The 13,565-nt window shown below is 35.8% G+C and overlaps 1 long non-coding RNA gene across 1 annotated transcript in view; it reads right to left on the reverse strand.

Moving 5' to 3' along the window:
• Positions 1 to 487: 487 nt before the first annotated feature.
• Positions 488 to 13,565, reverse strand: part of LOC104860606 — a 67,668-nt gene continuing 54,590 nt past the window's right edge. The window contains exons 3-5 of the long non-coding RNA XR_779736.1: positions 2,535 to 2,593; positions 2,361 to 2,422; positions 488 to 601 (exon numbers count right to left, since the gene is read on the reverse strand). This is a non-coding gene — a long non-coding RNA (uncharacterized LOC104860606). The remainder of the gene's footprint in view (positions 602 to 2,360; positions 2,423 to 2,534; positions 2,594 to 13,565) is intronic.

The following is a 13,565-nucleotide window of genomic DNA, read 5'->3' on the forward strand; positions in this document are numbered from 1 at the left end:
CAAGATAAGACACAATAGAAAAAGGTTACAGTAATTTTTACCAAAAAAAAAAAAACACGTTAAATGAAGCTGGATATGCAAAATCCACTACTTTTGATAAAACTTATTTGCATATATATGAAAAATGCATATCTTTATTTCTAGATAGCAAAATACTTCTATTACTGGCCTATACCATGTAGCATTTAGAAAGTTCAGAACTAAAATAGCTCTTCTCCAGAAAGTAAAGCTATATTTTGTCTTCTGTTCTGTATGCAGATGGGAATATAGCAGTATTAAAAATAAACATGTGATTGCACACTGATGCCAGTTACTAATAAAATGAAGAATAATATATACTGAACAAAAATACTAAAAGGAAATATAAATTCAGCCAACTTTAACTTTTCTGACTCCAGTGAGTCTAGGATGATAGAAGAGGGAAAATTATTCCTTTCTTATTTCAGGATTAGTGAGAGAAATGCTCCAAGTTTCTTGTATGCCCATGGTGAAATAATTTTTTCATTGATTTGCTCAAATAAACAAGATCTGCATTGCCAGGAGGAAAGGCATTTACTTATCCTGAATACTTCCATTTTCAAAAGATGAATTGTTACTTGACCTGGAAAAGAAAAAAATAGTAGTCGTTGCCAATAAACTACTATGTTATTATGTGTGCTTTTTTGAGGAAGGTAGAGGCTGTTTCTTACTCATCTTTATATCTTTTTGAGCCTGAGGGATATAAAGAATGCAAACAAAATTTATCTTATAAATTATGGAATAAATATTTGAACTTATTCAAGATTAGTCTCAATTTTTTTCTGATGACAACCTGATTATTAGTATTGCCATTTGAAATATCTTGAAAAGAAATATGGAGATTTCAACCTAGGCAAGAATAATATAAAAGTTACATAAAACAATTACTAGCCCTTAAGCTCAAAATGATTTTCATCTTTGGCCATTGGCTGCAATTTGAATGTCTATTATGATCATCAGACTTGATGTTAAAAGAACTGGAAATGTGAATCAGAGCACAAGAGTCTCATGTCCTCCATTCTCAGAATTCCACTGTCCTGTTCAGAGTCACAAAAGATTTTAAAAATCACCTTCAAATTTAGAAAGCAGGGAGGTATTATCTATAAAGTAGAAACTTAGAAAAGTTTCAGCTGGAAATAAAATAGATCAGATAAAAGTAAATAAAACCAAAGACCAAGGAACAACTGGAAATCCTTCTGAACAGTCTCCTTCCTGGAGGTACAGATCTGGTGGCTGAAGTGTCTGAACAGTAGGGAGGAACCACACCCCCGCCCCAGGCTTTCTTTTTGCTGAAGCTGACCACTGGCACATGAAAGGAGAGTTTCTTGAAGCCCCTGGATTTCTCACAGAGGCCAAACCATGAGTAAGATTACAGCTGGAAGGAAGCTGGGCACAGCTGCAGATGGCGCAAAGCAGAAGGCAAGATGGCGGTTAGAAAAGCTGGACTCGAAAATCTGACACTTGCACAAGAGCTTCACCAAATATAGACAGAAAACACCATTCAGTCAACATTCCTCTGTTGGTACACCCAGGGGTCCACCTTCTTGGCACTCCACCCCAGACCTGCAGGCTGTGGAGATGGATCTGTGAAGTGTGATACAGTTGTTATCCAGCTGTAACAACAGCTGTATCTTTCTTAACAACAGAAAGCTGGAGCCTAATCTACTCACTTTGTGGGGAAATGCCAAACATGGGAAGTCCACTGTCCCCTCAAAAATGATATGCAGGGAGAAAAAACATTCTACAGTATAACAAATTAATGACCATCTTCATAAAGACCCTTCCTCTTTCCAGCTGCCATGAGTGACCAGCTCTTCTTTACTATGGCTTCTGCCATAATGTTTTAGCCTTGGAGTGAGATAACCATTGACTAAACCCTCCAAATAGGTGAGCCAAAATAAACTACTACTACTTTACATTGCAGATGTCAGGCATTTTGTTCCAGCAACAGAAAAGTGACAAATACAAATACAGTAAGTCCCTGACTTAGAACATTTGAGCTATAGACTTTCACAGATACAAACAGACCTTGCATTACAAACATTTATAGATGGGAACAAATCACAAAAGTAGCTCAAGTGTGTGGCAGGCATCGTCACAGCTGTGCTGTCACATGCTTACTGTACAATGTGATACTTCACAGTAGTACCTCAGTCAGTGCTTAGGACATTAGAAAGCAAGAGGAAAAGCAGTGGTGATGTGGAGGGAACTGCTAGGAAGCTCAAAGCAATAACCATGGGAACAAAAGTGCAAATAATTGAAACTGGACCAAAGCAAAAAGATAATAGATGTCACTCCAGCATCTCCCACCTACCCTCCCTTCTCCAGTTAGTAACTCTCACCCTGTCCACTCCATGCGGTCCCCTAGATGCCAGTACTGAACTGTGCCACCATTTTAAGGTAACTATAAAAGGAAAAAATAGTTTATTTACAGTATTTGTGAGTGTTTGGTTTATAAATGCTTTACACTACAAATTTCTGTCAAAGGTATGTAAGACTCACTTTGTTAGACTTACCAATGAATCCAACTCCCAGAATGGAACTCATTCCTAAACTGGAGACTCACTGTAGTAACCTAGAAAACAAATACAATGCTCATTTATTGTAGATAGTTTAAATAAACTATGCCATATCACATAAAGAAAGAGTATTTGAGAAGTTATAGATTTATCTTAATGAATATTATATACTGTTAATAGTGAATATATATTAAGCAGCACATGGTACCCCATAAATATGTACAAATTTTAAGCTTCAGTTAAAAGAAAAATAATGATAATGTGAAAAATAAATAAATAAATAAAAATAATAAATAATCTTTTTAAATTATGGTATTTCCAAGCCATGGAAGTCTATGCAGATATCAAAAATGATGATATAGATTTGATCTTTTTCATATTGAAATGTTATCTAAAAGGGAAGTAATATAAAATTTCATTTATAATGTGATGTTGTTTAAGAGCGAGAGAAGCAACTAATCTAAAAGGATATGCTCTAAAGAGTTAAACTTTGTTAGCCAGGTGTGGTGACACATGCCTGTAATCTCAGCACTTGGGAGGCTGAGGCAGGAGGACTGCTGTGAGTTCGAGACCAGTTTGGGATACATAGCGAGTTGCAGGTCAGTCTCAACTGCATAGTGAGACCCTGTCTCAAAAAACAAAAAACAAACAAAAAAAAAGAGTTAAAATTTGTTAAACCTGATAGTTGAATGATAAGTGGCCTTTATTTTCTTGTTTTTACTTTCATTTACTTTACTAGTAAATGTATATAATACAAAATAGTGATATTCATTTTGGGGAGTTGGTACATCCATATAACATATTTTGATGATTTTCAATCCTGTTACCTCTGTTCCTTCCCTCCTTATAACTTCTGATTCTCTTTTCCATTTCCAAGAGTATCTTCCCATTTTTTATCATGTTTCTTTTATTTCATCCACTCATGTATTTAAATTTTAGCTTTACCATGTAAGAGAAAACACACAATATTTAATTTTCTAACATGATGGTTTCCTATTCTATCCATGTTTCTGCAAGTGACTTGGTTTCATTCTTCTTTCTGGCTGAATAATATTCCATTTTAATATATACTACATTTTCTTTATCCACTCTTCTCTTGACTGCCATCTAGGCTGCATCCACAGCTTACCAATTATACATTATATCACTACAAATATGAACATCCATACATGGCAATAATCTGATGTCTTCAATTCTCTTTGGAATTAACCCCAGCATGATATAGCTGGAGCAAATGGTATTTCTCTTTTAAGTATGCTGAGGAAGCTCCATCCTGATTTCTGTAGCAGTTGTGCTAGTTTGCATTTCCAAAGCAATGTGGGAGGGTTTATTCCTACATTCCCATTCTCCCAGCATTCATTGTTTTTTGCATTGTTGATGATAGCCATTCTGGCTGGGATGAGGTAGGATCTCAATATAGTTTTGATTTCCATTTCTGTAATAGGTAAAGTTGTTGAACCCTTTCCATATATTTACTGGCCACTTGTGTGTGTGTGTACATGTGCGTGTGTGTTTGTGTGTGTTTAAATGTTTATTCCATTCACTTGCCCTTTTTTTTTAATTTTAGGAGTGTTAATTTTGTTTTTTTGTATATTCCAGATATTAATCTTCTATCAGAAGAGTATGTAGCAGTGATTTTTCTCCCATTCTGTAGGTTGTCTTTTCACTCTGCTACTTGTTTTTTCTGCTATGCAAAAACTTTTTAATTTAATGTAATCCCATTCATTGATTCTTGATCTTAATTCCAATTACTACTGCATTTAATCTCTAGGTAGTTTTTGGTATTATGGTGATTTTAACTATTATTTCTACAAATACATTAACAGGAAAGAGCTTTCATTTTTTACTACCTCCTTCAATTTCTCTCTTCATTGCTCTATAATTTTCATTGTAGAGGTCTTTCAATTCTTTGACTAGGTTGATTCCTAGATATTTAAAAGTGTGTGAAGCTTTTGTAAATGGAATTGCCTTTCTGATTTCTTTCTCAGTAAATTTATCATTGGCGTCCAACTTTAGCATTTCTAGCTCTGCTTAAGCTCTCGGAATCATCCTGTGGCTCTGGATTTCTACTGGGTTAAGCCATCCCTTCTGTCTCTCTCTGTCCTCAGAACTGGTTTCTAGTCCTCCCGCTGCCACCCTCTGGGGTGCTCTGTCTTGTTGTCCATTCAGTGCCCAGGTCCTGTGAGGTTTTCCTAAATGAGTATTTCAGACTCTGGGTCCCACCTTCTAGTGGAGAATCACTCAGCATGGCCTGTACTCAGGTGGGTAGTGTGTCTATGCTGGGCACTGAGCCATGGCCCCCTGGAGAACTCGGTACTTTTCATACACTGGTGCAGTCTCCAGCCCTGCACTGCCAGCACCACTAAGACTGGGTGGTGGTTTGCCCCTTATTCCAGCCAAGCCTGTCTCTGGACCTCACCTGTTCCCTTTTTCCTTCAAACTGTATCCCAGGAGTTGGTCCTCCCTACTTTCAAAGCAACTGCTTGTGTATTGACCTGGGTGAAAGTCTCAGAGTGGTGCCTCTAAGTCTACTATCATGGATCTGTCTCCTTGTTTTTTAATTTTTTTGAAGATCATTTGAAAAAATAATATTATATTTATCTTTTAATCATGAGAGATAATTAAAATAAAAACTTTGTAAGAAATCAACTTTCATTACTCATAATCTGTTCTAATAAAAATTACAAATAATCTCACTACTTACCAATAAGTAATGAAAATCTGAACTAAGGATACAATTTCAGTAGAGAATTAAGTAACCAGAGAAAGCAACAAAAAAAAATTAAAATTAAATATAAATTTAAAATTACAAAAATAGAAAAAGACTAGAATTAAAGCCAACCCTTAGAAAAATTTCACAAATTTTAAGGAGATAAATCAACACACAGCAGTTTTTTCAACTGTTAAAAATATGTATGTATAATTTTACGACAAGAACCTTGAAACCTCAATAAAAATGTTTACAGAAAAAAATGCAAATTTCCAAAACTGAATCAAGAAGAGACTGATAATCTGAACTGATCAATGATGATGAAAAGAATTTAAAGCTTTGTCAATATTCTATCTAGAAAATGATTTCAGGTCCCTTTTTATGTACAAATTATAGAAACTTTCCAAGGACCTGGAGATTTTCAAGCTATTAATAATTACTTTCCTGGGCTAGAAAGAATATAAAATTTGTAGGTCCCATTTTAAGAAACTAACATACCACTAATTTCCATATTCACCAAAATTAGAGCACAGATATTCACCAAAATCAGTTCACACTTTTAAATAAAGATTCATATAAGTAAAACTCTGGCAAAGAAAAACCATGCAATACTAATCCCAAAACTAAGGCTCTGAGGTTCCTCACCATTCCAGAATCCTCCTATTAAGCCGTACTTGCCTCTCTTGCAGAACCTGACCCTGAGTCACCTTAGCCCATGGCGCAGACGTATAAATCCCTATTGTTAATGTCCATGTTAGTTGCATTGAATGTCAGCAACTTCAAATGATTAGAAGGGGAAAAGATTCCTTCCAACCTCACTCACCAAAGTCTTCTAGCTCCCAATTCTTTATCTTTGAGAAATAGTAGTACAACTATAATCAAACACACAAACCAAAGAAGACACAGGCTAAAGAATTTAGAGGAAGAAGATTAGTTCTTAGTATATGGGACAGGGATCAGGAAAGAGGCAGCCTTTGAGGTGGTTCTTCAGAGACAGGGGGATTGGTCTCATCATCATATTACACATAGTAGAGGTGTTAGTATCATATTTTACTTCATAGTCAAAGAAGAAAAATGGTGACCCACTGTAATAAGTACATTATCCAACTTGGAGTTGCCAAATAAATATTTTGAGTGTAAGTATGTTTGAAGCATATAATATTGGGAGAAACCACTATAGAGCCAAGAATGGATTATCAGAATATTAGGAAGGAATACTGTCCACATGTATTTTGGACTTTCACAGAATGCTACGTTTTGGTTTTCCTCCATTCATCACCCCTCAGCCTTCTTAAAAATTTGGAGGGATTAACTCCAGATGCACATGCAAGCACATTTCAGACACAACTAACGCTGAGTAGAAAACAAGACTCCAAGGTCCCTGAGGGACAGAGTCCTAGAGAGGTGAGTGACTCCTGCTCCTGTCTACCAGGGCACAGCCTGCCCTGAGCTCTCAGAACTGGCAGCTCTGCAATGAGCCTAGCCAAGGAGCACATAGCCAGGCTAAAGGCAGAGAATCCAAGGAGCTTGGCAATGACAGTCCCTTTTCCTGGGCACATCTCTGAATTGTCAGTTTTAAAAGGGAAATAGAGTTGACCATTATGGTATTTGGGATTTCCACAAAACTGTTGCCATACACAGCTGGGATAAATATTTCCCAAGAGGAGGCAGCTCCAAAAGCAACCACCATGTAGGATAGTGGTTAAGAAAGTGCAGGCTGAAATGAGACAGCTGGATGGTGCGAATCTCAGCTCTACCCATTGTGAGCTGAGTGGCCTTGAGCAGAAGGTTTGTCCTCCGGGTAGACTCAGTTTCCTTTGTGTAAAAAATTGGAAATGATCATAAAGTAATTAAATAAAGTTTTACATATATATATATATATATATATATGTAAAACTTTATTTAATATATATATATTCCCAAATTTAAATGCTAGTATTAGTAGAATGAAACCCTTCTAGGGCAGCTTTTGAACAATTACCATTAAATTAACATTTACCTGTTATAAGAAGTAAAATCATCTTTGTCACAATTCCCATTTATAGAAAAGATTCAACCAACATCAGACAGTAGGCTCTGTGAACAGATGGACTGTCCTTTTTACAGCTACATGCCCAGGGAAGGGCGGAATAGCTGTCACACCGCTGTTACTAAATAAATACCATGGAACAACATTGTTCAAAACTACTTATGAGAGTGGGATTTGAACACTGATCTCACTCTGAAAGAGTCACTCTATGTCACTCAATGTCACACTGCCTTCTAAGGCAGACACAAGTCAAAAACAACTCCAAAGTGAGTTGCTACCCAGGCTCTCTTCCTAAAATTTTTCTGTGACCAACTAAGATGAATCAGAAGATGAATCCCTCAAAGGAGCACCCCTGAAGAATGTATACATCTAGAAATTGTAGAAGATACTGTTAGGTGTCTCTCAAATATCTATTTTTTTCCTTTTCTTTCTCGCTAAATTTGATTAATTCATGTGACAACATTCCCTTTTTAAAATACTCACCACCTAGAAATATTTGGTATCTTAATTATGATAGTGATTTTATTAGCATATGCATGCCAATACTCATCAAATTTTGTATATTCTATGCATGCAATTTATTGTATATAAGTTATACGTCAATAAAGTAAACACACACATAATGTAAGGACACAACACACATGTGTGTAAACACACCTCCTAGACCTCCTGCTGATTCATTTTTGGCCAAAGAGATGTAAGCATATTTCTACTGGAAGTAGAAATAGTTATTGTACTACTATAAAAAGGGATATTTTGGAGGGAATAAATATTTTACCTTTTGAATTTTTCTTTTCGTTCTTCCTAGAAATGGAGTAGCCATCCTGAGAGAGTCAAGACAAGAACTCCAAGCTAACACTGGTGAACAGAAAGCTGGAAGGAACCCCAGGGCTTGATGACTTTCTGGAGACACAGCATCAATGTTGGCCTGTCTACATCCTGGCTTCTTATTCGGTGAGCAAAAAATCCCTGTATGTTTGTTCTGATACAATATGGTTTCTTTTTGTGCTCTGCAACTACTGAATGACAATATTCCAATACAAATCATAAGTCAAACACCACTATCCCCTTCCTCAAAAGTCTTCAGATGTCACCAAATAAAATCCAAAGCCATCCAGCCTCATCACCCGCTCTGACTTTCCATGACTTTCCACTTCCTTCCAGTCCCAGCAAGTTCTTTGCTGTGCTTCAAACAAGCAGAGTATTTCAAGATTAATGCTGTTTTCCAACCTGATAAATCTTTTTCTTCTAGAAACTTTTACAGACCCTGGAAAATGTACAGGCTTTACGTAGCCCACAATTAATCACTGGAAAGCGTGAGAAGAAAACTTACATCTCCTAACCATAACCCAGGTTCTCTTTGCCTTGTGTTCTCACCATCTCAAATGCAGAAAAACCAAATGCTCTGGTAAGAAACCTGATTTACTCTTGGCTTTATTTAATGTCTAAGATTTTATTTTTCAAAGTGATTAATAAATTATCATTTGATGGGATTATGTCAGAATGAAAAAGGTTGCTCACAATAGAGCAATGTCATGAGAAAACTGAAATTTTAAGTTTGTGTTTTCTCATTCTACAGTGTCTGATTATGTACAAATTCTATAGAGTTTCTGTCTTATATTTGTAATTAAAAATATGCAATTCTGTTATGCTGTCTCATGGTGGAAACTATAAAGGCTAAGAACTGTGTTCTGACATGCTGTGTGGTGGCCAGATGCCCGAGTAATTGACCAAAATATTTCGTTTCCAGAGCTACTCATTATGCAACTCGGAGAAAGTAATTAAACCATCCAGCTCATCCATCTGTCAAGGAGAGAGAATGTTACATTTGCCATCTGTCCAGCTTGCAGGTATGGCGTATATTGATTAGAGGACTTAAGCCAATACAGACCTTTATGTCACCTCATTTGAAAGAGGTGAACAGCATCAAAGGCTGTGTTCTGCAAATCAATTTTTATTCATTTTGTTTTTTTAAAATATTCCAAAGATACAAAAAGTAATATATTACAGAAGCTAACCACATCCTAAGCAGAGAAAACAGGTGTTAATACTAGTCCATCTCTACTCCATACTTACTCCCTCTTTTACTAAAAGTATTCTACATACAGCTAAAGCTCCAATCCCATTCATGTGCCTTTCTTCCTCTTTTTTCCCTGAAGTTTTAGGGAAAACTGTAGAGTTTAACTACATTAGCATGTATGAATTAGTAGATAGTATTATTTATTTTTTAATTTCATCTATTTTGTTATCATTATTTTTTTCCTGTACCAGGGATTGAACTCAGGACCTTGCACTTGCAAGGCAGGTATGGTGCCACTGAGTTAAATCCCGGGCCCTATTTGTTATCATTTTAAAGTAACTTTTGTTGCTGTTTTAAATTATATTTAGTTGTTTTTTTAAAAACTACATTCATACAAGTTTGTGCTGTTGGACATAAACTGTACTGAGTTTCCAAAAATATTTAAGTGGTTTTTTGGCGGGGAGAGGTACCAAGGATCGAACTCAGGGCTTTCCACTAGTGAGGCAGGCAGTAGAGCCACTGAGCTAAATCCCTGGCCCTTTGTTATTTTTATATTCAATAACCTAGCTAAACATTATAAATTTTTAAGTCAGTTTTATCCACAAATTTCTTGGGTTTTACAAATATCCTTGACTGCAGATTCCCGTAGATTTTTTTTCCCAGACAAACTTATTGTGACTAAGCATAATGCCACTTCTTTTCAATTTTTGTAGAATTTATTTTTCCTATTTTATTTTGCTAACTTGGACTTCACTGTTGTATATAATAGAAACTGTGAACAGTGGATTTTTCTACTCTGTATCAGTGTCCCCTGATTCAGTTGCATAAACATTACCTAGTGACATTTTTTTAAATTATAGATTCTTGACTTCCATCTCTTCCCCCAAGCCTCCAGAGGTACTGACTTACATATACTTCTATGGTAGAATTAAATTTTCTCTTTAACAAGTATACTTCCTACAAATTTCTGATTAACATTGTCCTCCAGATAACACTTCGGTAAGAGCTTTTCAGGATAATTAAAGTATGCACCCAAGATGGATTAGGCTCAATTCCAAATCTCTGATTTTTTAGTCCTTTTACCTACAACATACACCACATTTTCTTTAAAGAATCATAGCTGTATTGGCACCCTTTCTCTCTTAATCCTGATCAGTCAAAAGACCTTATACCTCTACTTGACATTTACTGGAATTGCACCAGATCCTTCTTTCGCATAACCTCCTGGGAATCTCCTGTTCTGACATCCGTGTGATGGTACAGTATATATTGTGATAATAACCAATAACTGGGTCACTGCTAAAATTTGATGTCATTTGTTTTTATTTTCTTATTTTAATGTTTTTTTTACTTCTAATGTTTTTATTCTACAGTAAAACATATAGTATTACTTAATGGCCTTGGTTATATATATATATTATATAACAATATAATATATATATTATTATTATATTGTTATATAATCATTATTTTAATAGCTCAATTCATATGACTTATACTATAAACATTACCTTTTAAGTATGCTTAAGTATACAATTTAAAGCTACTTAGAATATTTAGAGTTGCACAATAATCATCATAATCTGCTTTTAAATATTTTCATCATCCTAAACGGAATTCACATACTTTTTAGAAGTCACATCCCATTCATTTCTCTCCTTCCTGTGCAAATCCCAGTCAACCATTAATCTACGGTCTCACTCTCTAAAACTTTGGTGATTCTGTGTTTTTTGTATAAATGTAATCGTGTCATATGTGATGTCTCTCATGATTCGTATTTTTCTGTTCGGCATCATTTTTACATTCACTCATGCTTTAGCATATATCAGTACTTCACTGCTCATTATAGCTGAACACCATTCCTCTGTGTGGATATACAATATTTTGTGTATTCATTCATCCGTTCATGGTCATTTGTATTGTTTCTACTTTTTGGCTATCATGAATTACACGTCTATGAACATTCTTTTATGAACATTCATGTTCAAATTTTTTTAGACACATTTTCATTTGGGTATACACCTAAAAGTAGAATTTCTGGGTCATGTGATAACTATGTTTAGCTGCCAGACCATATTCCAAGGCATGTATCGCATTTTACATGCCCATCAGCAAGGTGTAAGGGTTCTGATTTCTTCACATCCTGTCAGCACTTGCCATTGTCTTTTTGATCACTGTTAGTCTAATAAATGTAAATTAGTATCTCATTATGGTTTTAATTTGTATTTTTCTATGGCTCTGGATGTTGAGCATGTTTTTATGTGGCTGTTGGTCATTTGTTTATATCCTTCAGAGAAATGTTTATTTTTTCTCTTCTCCAAGTGGTATTGTCTTTTTAATAAGGAGATACGAAAGTATTTTATAGTGTGGCTAAAAACACATTTTCAGATACGTGATTTATATATATCGTCTCCTATTCTATAAACCTGCCTTTTCACCTTGTTAGTATACTCAGAAACACAAAATTTTGATGAAGACCAAGTTGTCTTGAAGAGAAAATCTTCTCTTTTATTGCTTATGATTTTCCAGTTATAGCTAAGAAATCATTTACTTCTACATTTTCTTCAAAGAGCTTTATTATGATAATTATTTTATAGATGTGAATGAATAGAAAGGTTTCAAGTGTTATAATCAGAAATCTATCAAGTAGAAAAATTTCAATTATTTAATTTTACAGATAATGATTAGGATTATGAGGTGGTTTCCAGGCATGAACACTACTGACAAATGGATTCAGAGGAGACAGTGCCAATGAAGAGAGAACTGCAAAGTCAAATGAATCTGACAGGATTTAAGGTGAGGAGGCAACCTGGATTGGTGAAAAATCAGAGAAAGACTTGTGCCTGTGACCTGGGCAATGCCGGGTGTGCTCCAAGGAAGCTCCCGCAGTTTGCAGCCGAAGGAGAGAAGTCAGAAACTCTTGACTATTTCTCATCCTGCAGGACATCAGCAAAAGGGAATGAAGTCATTTCCATGCTCCACAAGAAGTTCTCCCAGACAAGGGTGGCTGTTCTTTGTCACTCTGAGAAATGAAGGTCTATCACTTCCAACTTGTAGAGAACTACACCTAAGCACAAGCAAGGGTCCGCATGGTCACCATCCCTGATGTTTCACAGATGCTTCCTCTCAGGCCCAGTGGTAAAAGAGCAGTGGTCACTGACCAACCGCTCTCCATGTCCAGGTGAAAGAAAGACCAGAAGACACTGCTGTTTTATAAGAGACGGAACATGGGTAAGAATAAAAGCAGTGTTTATCAATGGTCTGTGAAAACAACATCACCAGAGAGACAAATAATTAACTATAGGGGTATAGGATCCAATTTCCCCCCTTTAAACTTCCTACATTATGTGAAAAAGAAATGTCTCTTAATTCATAGAATAGAGTACCTGAGGGAAAAATAGGGCACAATGAATTGACCCATTATACCTTCTTTTCAAAACACAATACAGGCTAATCACGCATAATTTTCATTGTGAACAGTTTGATATGTTGTTCAGTAAATCCAGTGTCTTAAACAGCTTTATAAATTTTCATTCTATAAAGCAACTCCCCTACAGTACTCTCATGGTTATCAGGCTCAGAAAGACACCACTATTTAGAGTGACTTGAAAAGTAAAGACATTAATTGTTCCACATAGGAAGAAACGTAGAAGCAGGATATTTCAGATTTTGCACAGTGGCTGACTACAATAACAAAGGAAACAAGCTTTTTCCACCCTCCTACTCTATTTTCCCTCCATCCTTGGTCTGTCAACCTCATAGGTCCAAGATGGCATCTCAGCTAGAGTCATCACATTTCCATTCAAAGACACAAAGCCAGGGAAGCTTAATATTTTTTCTTATCAAGCTACTTTCTCTTTTTATCAGTGATCTATCAGTGATCTATCAGGTTTCCCCTTATATAGTGAACAAAACTTAGTCACATGGCCACTCTTGTATATGTACACAAAAGAATCTAGGAAAGTGAGAATCTGGCTGATCCAGATACACCAAGGAAGCCAACAAGAGCATCTTGTGGTTTCATCTCTCAGTTGTGGGAGTTGGGTAAACTGATATATATATGATAGTGATCTATCAGTGATCTATCAGGTTTCCCCTTATATAGTGAACAAAACTTAGTCACATGGCCACTCTTGTATATGTACACAAAAGAATCTAGGAAAGTGAGAATCTGGCTGATCCAGATACACCAAGGAAGCCAACAAGAGCATCTTGTGGTTTCATCTCTCAGTTGTGGGAGTTGGGTAAACTGATATATATATGATATAT

This window comes from Fukomys damarensis, unplaced genomic scaffold, assembly GCF_012274545.1.
Source record: "Fukomys damarensis isolate Sample0158 unplaced genomic scaffold, DMR_v1.0_HiC HiC_scaffold_3, whole genome shotgun sequence".
NCBI lineage: Eukaryota > Metazoa > Chordata > Mammalia > Rodentia > Bathyergidae > Fukomys > Fukomys damarensis.